Here is a 6,777-nt window from a genome sequence, read left to right on the forward strand (position 1 = left end):
GAAATATTTCTAAGGTTCCAACACATTGCTGACAGTGATTAGGATGGCGCCTACTTTACACATGATGGAAGAAGAAGACCAAGTTATAATTTAAGGCGATGAGCTTATGATATCGTTCATCAACCTTGGAACGAGTACGACTCCACCGTCCACATTATACTCTATACTAAAACTCACCTCCTAAATTTTTGTTTAGTGGAGATTCCTGTTATTATCTTGGGATATTCTCTTGATGCTTATTGTATTTTGGAGTTTAGGCACAGTGTCTCTCTCATGTATTCTACGATTTAATTAAAGATCAAGGTTTGAGGGCAGCCATACTGGCCTTATTTTTTAAAAAAAAACTCACTCCCCAAATCTCTGTTCATTACTATTCATTACTATTTAATGAATAGTGATTGGGCGATTTTGCCCCAATATGTTGCAAGATTTACCTCTCTCTCTCGCATTGCTATCAGGGCTTGGCAACTAGTCATTGTCTATTTACTATTTAGAACCTTATCACAATACAAGTTCTTATAAGTAAATGCAACAACCCTAATTAGATGAGAAAATTAGTGTAAAACTCGAAACCCTAATTCACAAAAGAAATTCGAAATTCGAAACTTGAAACCCTAAATTTTGTTTTTCCATAAATGCATACCTATTTTGCCGTAATAAATAACCATGTTTGCATGTTTATTTGTGAAGAAAATCGTTCAAAAAAAAGAACAATAAGACACCGTTTACCTTGCTTAACTCAAGTGCTGAATACGAAAAATACCTCTTAAGTTGTCTTGTTGTATCATACAACTTCGGATATGAAAAGATCAAACCTTATTTCTCTTATAAAAAGTTTATACACTTGACGAGTTTTTATTGACCGGTCGTGCCAAGAGTTTTTATTGATCGGTCATGGCAATATATATGTTGTCAAATAGTCAATTAAAAGGCCTTCTAGTTAAATCGTGCACTCGCACCAACATGAATGGACGGCTGGATAACATTAAATACACTTTTTAGTTATTATAAAAAATGTTGACTATAAATGTCAAGAGCTGAGATTACCTAATAAGTGTTGAGTCACTTGTACCGCCGGTACATAGAAGAATTTTCAATAAAAAGATGATAAGTATGTTCGGCTGCACATGGTTGAAGTATTCCAAGGTAGAGAAGATGATGGGTGAAGCGAAGAATGATTTGAGGTCTAGGGTTTCAGAGTGCTTTCACTACAAAAAATATGTCTTTTTCCGATTGACTTTTTCTGACCAAATCCTTTTTTGGTCAGAAATGACATTATTTCCGACGGTAAACAACTTCTCGGAAAAAGTTTAGAGTGGGCTAAGAAATTATTATAAATTGGCTGCAAAAGTTCCGACCAAGTGTGATGTCGTCGGAAAATAAATGGTCATTTTCCGATAAGATTTTGTTTCGTTGGAAAGTCGTCGGAAATTATAGGTTTTATTTCCGACCATATTCACCGTCGGAAAAAAAAAAAAAAAAAAGTTAAAAGTAGCCAATACATACAGATTCCTGCATTTTTGTCTTCATATTCTTGCAAATTTGGTCATAACATATATAATGAAAAACTAGAAATAGGTTCATCATCATTCAATGCAACAAAGTATAGCCACCATTAGAAAGGTCATATAATAGTAAAAAAGTACATAGTAAGTCGTAAATTTTTTTTTTTTTAAGAAGCGAAATAAGAGCTAACTCTTTGCCCTTATTTGAAATTTTATTGATAAAAAAAAAATTACAAAAGGGAAGGGGGACTAGACCAAAACCACTCCCAAGGAACACAAAACAACAAAGAGATAGAATTCAAATTTATGTGAACACCAACATATACATTACAATGCACATTAATAGGCCTAAATTTTGCTAGTTGTTTTCAGATGTCTAGACTTCAACCTTGCCAAATGGACAGTACTGCAATCACAAAACAATTCATTATTCCTTCAACATAATAAACTTGGGTTGCTTGGGATGCCAGCACAAATGACGGAATTTTCTTAATTTTGAGCCATAAGTCTACAATTATGTACTTGACACATCTAACGAACGGTTTCTCAAGTATATGATCCAATGACACACTTACCCTTTGAAGCTTGTAGTGAACAAAAATAAAGTTATTAAGTATTAATTGGTTGACCAAGTGGATTAAAGTCATAACTATAACAAAATTTGTTGAATTTTGAACTCGAAGCCTACAATAATGTACTTGTCACATCTAATGGTCGGTGTCTCAAGAGTATGAACTGATGACATCCTTGCCTTTGAAATCTGAAGTGAACCAAAATATGGTTATTAGCATTAATTGATTGACCGAGTCGATCAAAGTCATAACTATGATGGAATTATCTAAATTTTGAATCCAAAGTCTATAATAATGTACTTAGCTCATCTAACGGACGATTACTTAAGTGTAAGATCCGATGACGTCCTTACCCTTTGAAGCTTGTAGTGACCTAAAATAGGGTTATTATGCCTTATCGATTGACCGAGCGGATCGACATCATAATGATGATGAAATTTTTTGAATTTTGAACCCGAAGCCTAAAATAATGTACTTGTCACATCTAATGATCGGTGTCTCAATTTAACTATCCAATGACGCCCTTACCCTTGGAATCTTGTAGTGCACAAAAATAAGATTATGAAGCATTAATTGGTTGACTGAGTGGATCGAAGTCATAACACAATATTTCTTCCTCAATAGGATATCTGTTCCTTAACAAGATATTTGTTCCTAGACGAGAAGGGTACCCTCCTAGACAAGATATATGCTTTTGGGGGAGATATTTCCCCCTAGACACGATATTTCTTCCTCAACAAGATATCTGTTCCTTAACAAGATATTTGTTCCTAGATGAGAAAGGTACGCTCCTAGACAAGATATATGCTTTTAGATGAGATATTTCCCCCTAGACACGATATTTCTTCCTCAACAGGATATCTGTTCCTTAACAAGATATTTGTTCCTAGACGAGAAGGGTACCCTCCTAGACAAGATATATGCTTTTGGACGAGATAGTTCCCCCTAGACACGATATTTCTTCCTCAACAGGATATCTGTTCCTTAACAAGATGTTTGTTCCTAGACGAGAAGGGTACCCTCCTAGACAAGATATATGCTTTTGGACCAGATATTTCCCCCTAAACACGATATCTATTTCTCAACAGAAAATATATGCTCTTTGACGAGATATTTTCTCCTAGATAAGATACATGGTTCTAGACGAGATATTCCATCATAGACAATATGTATGTTCCTCGACACCCCTCCTTGACAACATATATACTTCTAGATGAGAGGATACCCCCTAGACAAGATATATGCTTCTCGACGAGATATTCCCTCCTAGATACGATATTTGCTCCTCAATCATATATATACTCTTAGACGAGATATTCACTTCTACACAAGATATATGGTTCCTATTCTAACTTGTCAAGATATATGTTTCTCAACACTTCCTTGACAGCTTATATGCTCCTTGATACGATATTTCTTCCTCGACATAACATCTACTCCTGAACAAGATATCTTATTCTCGACGAGATATCCTGAATAAGTGGATATTATTCTATGCAATTGAACTTGTTTGATATAATTAGTCATATAACTGGACTACACGTACCTGCAAAGTCCATAAATCATCGTCTACAATATCCTAATTCACAATACACAATACCTAAAAATAAAAAACAATAATTGTTCCAAAAGAAAAAATACAAAATAATAATTAGGGTTTAGGATTTAGGGTATGGGGTTTGAAATTTGTATTAAAATAAAAAATAAAATAAAAAATTTAAGTTTGCCGCCACTAAAATTCTTCCCACTGCCTCAAATATTTGATCATCCTGCCCATATCCCTAAAATTCCCCATATCCCTAAAATTGTGGAGCCTCTACACGCTACTCTTCTACTACCTCTAGTGATGAAACTCCAATAAACCTAAAAGATATAAAATTTCACGGCTTCTCTTCCATCGTCCATCACTCTCTCTCTCTCTCTCTCTCTCTCTCTCTCTCTCTCTCTCTCGCGTAATTCTCCTTTTTTCCTCTTATTCTGTCTTAGCACGTCTTATTCTTCTATATCTTCTGGTTAATCTAAGCTCTAATCCTCTTGGTCTTTCTTTACAGGTGTGCCTCCATTCCAGATCTGCTCGGAAACAAAAATTGAAAGAAGTTTGGCAGTTGGGCAATAGTACAAGAGCCTTGCATCGATTCTATGATTGGTCTTGTTTAGGATTTAAGGTAAGTGAGTTCTCTTTTCTTTGCAACATGTATTTGACAATTAACAGCAATCCTATCTTAGACTTCAACGGAAAATTCTCTTTTAACCAAAATCTAAGGCTTCACTTGACTTCCTTGTATGCTTAGAGCTTATCTTTCTCATAACTTAGAGAAAAGGGCTATTTGGTTTTAGGGGATACTGTTTGAGGGTTTTTGTTATATATCTGTTGTGTTTGTGTTTCTAGTTTGTTGATTGAAATTTGGGATTTTGGTGATATTGTTTTGTAGCAGGGGAGAAGTGAAGTTTAGAATTAACTAGGCAAGAAGCCCGCGCGATGATGCAGATCTGTTATATGCCTGAATTTTATTATTGATATGATCGAGCTTAATATAATAGTAACTACAAACATTGGATATACTATATAACCAAATTTTGACAAAGTTTAAATTAATTCGAGTTAACAGCATTATTGTTGCCTTCGTTGAGTACTCCAATTGATGGGCTGGTCAAATATCTCTTTGAATTCAGTTCTTCTGAATACTTACTGTGGGTTGCAGGTTTCTGTTTGGGATTTCACTCTCTGATAGGCCTGTGTGGCAACAATTCATTATTTGCTCTTCTGGGTTGTTCTTTGGTTACCTTGTCAATTGCGTCTGTGAGGTTTGTTTCCAATTCAATTTGATCATTTTGAATTATGTTCAAATGTTTCTTCATTCCATTGTTCATTTCGTTTGGCCTTTTGTGATTTGGGTTTTAGTATAGTTATAATGTTAGTCATTAAGTCATCTAACATGGAAGTAATCTAGCCATCCTAAATCTTATTACTTTAATTTGTGCTTATTGAATGTTGACAAAGTTGGAAATAATTCCCTACCAGTGTCTTCTGGTTAGATGTGACGGAGGAGCGTAATTTGTGGATAGAGTTCTTATTTTGGTGGTGTTCTTATCCACTGTTGTTTACATTGTCTTGATCATTAATACTCAGTTGGTATAATAGCAGATATTTGGCTGAACTACTAGTACAGAAGCAAATAGTTCAAGCCATTCTCAATTTGGAGAGAATCACCGTTTTAGGTAAGTGATTGCATATTCTGCTTTGGTCATTTTCAAAAACTTCATGCCTCTTTAAGTGATTGCATATTCTACTTTGTCCTTTTGGGATTTTGATTTTGCTGAGTGAAACATATTGTTGCAAGTAAACCTAGCTTCTGATCGATTTTGTATGTGCCCTACTTTTTAAAGTGTGATTGGTATGATTGTATCACCTCTCTGCATATCTAATTGATTAGTTTTCTTTTGGTATTACATTGTGCATATATTTGTGCATGTTCAGTAATTGAAGGCTACAAGAGTTGTCTTAGTTTATGCAATACCTTGATTGTAATTTATTATTTATCATCACTTCATAGAAAAAAGAAAGAAAGAAAAAATTGCATCACATCAGTTCATTATAATAGCTACATCCTTGAGAAGCAACAATCTTAAACAAAGCTGTTCTAACCGTAATGGCTGTGGTAGAAAGCCATCTTGCTAGATGTTTTACTGAAATGAAACACAACTCTCCTTACGTTCTTCTCCGTTAGAGGTCTAGGATTGGAGAGCAGAGGAAACAGGATTATGGAGAGCTAGCCATAGGGATGATTTTGCAAGAAGAAATTCAAGAACTGGACTATTTGGTAGATGTGATTGAATCGTAGAGAAAAAGAATACAAAAAGAAAGAATTCTGTTTAAAAGACATTGTATCATGAATTAAATTTGTAGTTGGGTAATAGTTAGGAGATTCTTTCAAGAGTGGGAACTGCACTGAAAAATTTATGTGCACTTGAAGAAGAAATATACACATAAGTTCATGTCTATCTCATATATTTCCAGCATATTAAATATAACTTTTCCCCCTAAACCTGAGCTCCACCAATAACTACTCAATAATCATCCTTCCAGTTCCAGCAACTGAAAGCTTAGATTTGTAGACCACATCTCTCTGATCCAACTAGGACTTACCCCTTTTTTTGTGTAATATTAGCTAGTCAGAAGTGGTAGTTTCAGCTATAGGTACATAGGACAAGTAGCCGTGGTGTGTGCATCTTTGTGATTCACAAGCATCTTTGGCTCTGCTGCTTCTGTTTCCATACTATATTATGTGTTTTCTTCTTTTGGTGGGGCCTTAAGATATGAATTTTTGCATGGTCTACAAGGATATATATGTGTATCAAGCTTTTGTGCTGATTGTTTCTCAAAGGAACAAGATATCTAGCTTCTGATTGCAAGTAAACCTAACTTATGTTCTCATTGACATAAGTTGTTGTTTATCTCCAATTCTTCATTTTAATGTATAGGGAAGACATGTATAGCTGCAGATAAATTGTTCTTGGTGTATGCAATACTTTGATCGTAGTCTCTTTAGTTAATCCCACACCTGACGCCTGGACAGATCACCATATACAACCTGCATTTTCTATCTTGAACTTCCCTTTCTTCCTTGGCTTTGGTATAACTGTACCATCAAAAAGTAGTTTAGAGCATCTGCTTTTTGCTGTGACCTTGCTCTGTTTGG

General features: G+C 34.9%; 1 long non-coding RNA gene across 1 annotated transcript in view; it reads left to right on the top strand.

Moving 5' to 3' along the window:
- The first annotated feature begins 3,844 nt into the window (after positions 1–3,844).
- LOC112189329 overlaps positions 3,845–6,777 on the top strand; it is a 5,963-nt gene continuing 3,030 nt past the window's right edge. Inside the window, exons 1-4 of the long non-coding RNA XR_002931831.2 lie at positions 3,845–4,029; positions 4,129–4,242; positions 4,780–4,882; positions 5,223–5,296. This is a non-coding gene — a long non-coding RNA (uncharacterized LOC112189329). The remainder of the gene's footprint in view (positions 4,030–4,128; positions 4,243–4,779; positions 4,883–5,222; positions 5,297–6,777) is intronic.

The sequence above is a fragment of the Rosa chinensis genome, chromosome 2 (assembly GCF_002994745.2).
Source record: "Rosa chinensis cultivar Old Blush chromosome 2, RchiOBHm-V2, whole genome shotgun sequence".
Lineage (NCBI taxonomy): Eukaryota > Viridiplantae > Streptophyta > Magnoliopsida > Rosales > Rosaceae > Rosa > Rosa chinensis.